General features: G+C 44.0%; 1 pseudogene; it reads right to left on the reverse strand.

Annotated features, from left to right (window-relative positions):
- Positions 1 to 239: 239 nt before the first annotated feature.
- The window catches only part of LOC114630953, a 12,676-nt pseudogene continuing 9,110 nt past the window's right edge, over positions 240 to 3,805 (reverse strand).

Below are 3,805 nucleotides of genomic sequence, written 5' to 3' on the forward strand. Positions count from 1 at the left end.
TTTTATTTTGATTTGGAGATGGATCATGCTATATTGTTCACACTAGACTGGAACTCTCAGGCTAACGCAATTCTAGCAGCCATCTTTACCAGAGCAAAAAGTAACATGCACAGGGTTTGTCATGCATATTGGTTTATGGAGAAACATAAGTTTGGAACTGAGGATCCTCAATGGTATTTAGGAACCTCAGACTTATCTTACCTGTACTCAAGTCTATACACCTTTCCTGACACAGGAGGTTATAGCTCTGCATGCTTGTCCTGAGAACCCTTTAGCTCCTGGATCTTTTGGGGCAGAGTCTTGGTCCAGAACTGCAGCCTTCTGGTCTTCATGGCTCAGTCCACAGCAGGCTGGGTGTCCAGCTGCAGATACTGCTCATCATGGTCAAACACAAGCCAGTGGGGTAGATCCCCGCAGTTGGGGTTCCTGTGGATATGCCACCCAGTAAAGAAGAGTGAAGGTTACAATCATCCAAAGCATGATCCCCTTATTTGGTCAGGGCAGTGGTCCAAGCAGACCAGAGGGTTAAGAGGACTGATTTGGGTCAGAGCAGATGTTCTTTTATATAAGGATGTAGATGTTACACAGTAGTGCTTGCTCTGTGTGTGGTAAGGTTACTAGACCTGGTTTGTGTCTCCTTGTGTGATGGTTTGTATATGCTTGGCCCAGGGAGTGACAGTATTAGGAGGAGGATTGAGGAGGTTGAAGGAAGGACATCCTCTCACCCATGATGTGCAAAATTGGCCCAGTACTTCATTGTCTTCCTGCTTAGTAGCTTGTCTTCCTCTGTGAGGTCAACTACAGACAGAGAGAAAACAAGGCCTTAGCACTCCGCTGTAGCTGACCACCCAAGTTTAAAATCACCATCCCAACTGTACTCTGATCCTGAACTCAAAGCCTGGTTCTTCCTTCCAATACCATCCAGTTATCCGAGATCCAGTCAAGCCTCTAATTGAATCCTCCAAGGTTCATTTCTGCTCCAGTGTGACCTTGTTCCTCCTAGAACAGGCTAGATTGGGAAGAGTCCATGTTCTAACTCTAGTGTAGCCTTGTGAACTGTGTGTGCATTTGATCCTGTCCTCTCTCAGAGCCTTGATTTTCTCAGCTGGACTGAGAATTTACTCCTCTTTTGGGGACCCTTCTAGGGCTGTCTGAAGTTCATGGAAAGTAAAGTAAACTCACATTCCATGTCCCAGAAGAAGGATCCAATCACGTAAGAAAGCTCATCACCATGGTCAGCCTTAACATGAAGTGGCCTCATATTCTTGAGGAAGTTGGACTGATGCTGGAACTCATAAAAATAGACAGGAGCATGGGAACCTGGGAGTGAGGACACATTGTGATGTAGTGGCTTCTAACCTGAAGACATACTGCTTTATCTTTTATGCAAAGATGAAGATGCCTTGGTATAAAATTATCTGGAGTTACGTCAGGTGAGTTGGGACCTCCAGGCTAGGTTACTGCCAATGGGAAAACCCTCTTAACAGTTAACTCAGCCTTCCCACAATTGTTTAGGTAAGTTGGTGAGTAGTGCTGGGAGCCAAGACTTTCTTCTGCCTGAGAGCAAATGTCACTTAAGCAAACAGCCTGATTTAAGGAATACTTTATTGCCCTTCTGCCTAGGAGCAAATGTCAGTTAAGTAAACATCCTGAGTTAAGGAATACTTTATTGCTCTCCTGACAGGGAAAATTATTAATCAGATAAGCAACTTGAACTGAGAAATGTTTTAATTGCCTTCTTACTTATGAGAAAATATTAGATAAGTAATTTGCACTAGGAATTCTTGTGGGCTTAGAGAACTTTGCAATTACAGGATGACCCTGGACCCTGACTGCTAGATGACCCTCCTGCCTGCCTGCCTTTATAACAGAAACCTGAACAATAAAGTTTAAGCACTTGATCAGACATTCAGACTTGTGCTTCTTCCTTGTGTGTCTTGTCCCATCTTTCGCTCTCCCCTTCCCTAGGGTCTTGTCAAATCCCCAAGGGCTGGGCAGAGTAGCATTAACATGTTTCCTCACAAGTAGATAGATAAAATCCTACTGTCTTACACTAGACATAAGGATTTATTGAGGTAAGGAGACCCGATCAAGACTTGAGTCAGACCTGGACACTACTGAGATTACCTAGAACCCACAGTTCAGAGCATCCCCCTTGGCCTTGTTATAGATGTACTCATGCTGAAAGTGTGCTACTTGGAGAGCAGGGATCACAAACGTGAAGTCCCCCATCATCTCATTGAACTGTATTTGGAGAGCCTTGGAGTCCTCAGTGTCCCCCATGTACTTGTCTATCAACAGATCACTACACTCAGGAGGCAGCATCTATACCAGAGACATCAGAAAGATTGAAGTTAGGCAGACCACTGGGTAGGAGAATAGCAGTCTTGAGATCGAGAGATGGAGTCCTTGATGAGATAGAATACAGAAGCACAGCTGCAATCTCTGGAATGAGCGTACCTAGAAACACGCACATACAACAACCTTTATTTAAGAGGTTGTTGTCTGGGAAGTGCAAATGGAAGATCCTCTTTATTGGGGGAGAACTTATAAAAACTTACCATCTGTATTGCTGTGCTCTTCAGAACAGCCCGCATGGTCTCTCTGTTTATTTCCTTCATGGTGCTATCATGGTAAGACTGGGATAAGAGAGCAGTTATACATGTAAAATAGAATAAACCTGATTCAACAAGTCTCTGAGTTTCTGCCACCTACACTATGAGCCTCAGTCTTCCCAGAGGATTGGAACTGTGCCTCACCATGGGAATTGTCCAACCATACTCAACCCTGCTGATACCAATGATGCTGGGGACAGGTTGAAAATCCACAGAGGCCAGCAACTCCAAGGGGTCCCTGTGTAAGAACTCCCCATCTACCACACCAGGGGTGCTCCTGAAGACCTACAAGGTATTAAAGGTCAATGCTGAAAGTCGGTCCTATCGGTATTGCCTAGGAAGTGCCTACTGAGTTACCTAAACTATTTCCATCTTCCTAAATTTATCTCAGGATGCTTATCCACCTCCCACCCCCAACCTAGAAGAGATCTTTCATCTAGATTAGCTTATCTTGCTGTTCATTTTGCACCCAGAACTAAAAAGATACAAAGATATAAAGGTGAATTCACTTAGAATAGCACAAACTGGTTGTCCCACACTGTCCTGTCTCCCATCCTCTAAGCCACACAACTCTTCCCACATTGTTAATAGCTAGCATGTCCTCTTCACTCTTGTCTCCTAGGCAGCGCATCAGGGCCTCTGACTCTGCAGGCTCACATACAGATAGATTGTCTACCATCTGTAAAGGGACCAGGCAGGAGCTGTCTCATCCTTCAGAGCAGATAGAAGAGTCTTCCCAATTCCATCTAGATGCCATTGAAGATGTGTGTTATGTGTGGACTAGAGTAAGTATGAAATTGTTACTACATTTCTGTTGATCAGAGATGACAGTCAGAAAGACTGTTCTACCCACACAGTATTTGATTTCTTTCTCTTTTTCATCTGTATGAAAGTGTGTGTTTGTGTGTGCATGAGTGTGTGTGCTTACCACGACTTGTGTGTGTGTGAATCCTCACATTCTACCTTGCTTGAGACAATATCGCTTGGTTTGAAATAGCCTACACCAGGTTACTTGACATGGGACACTTTGAGAATTCTGTCTCTGCTCTCCATCAAGCCATAGAGGCATTGAGACTGTAGATGAACATTACTATAACAAAACTTTTATGAGTTCTGAGTACTTAAACTCAAGTCATCACTTTCGCATAGCAAGCAGTTTTACCCATTGATCCATCTATCCAGCCATATAT

Source organism: Grammomys surdaster, unplaced genomic scaffold (assembly GCF_004785775.1).
Source record: "Grammomys surdaster isolate TR1022 unplaced genomic scaffold, NIH_TR_1.0 349, whole genome shotgun sequence".
NCBI classification, from domain to species: Eukaryota; Metazoa; Chordata; class Mammalia; order Rodentia; family Muridae; genus Grammomys; species Grammomys surdaster.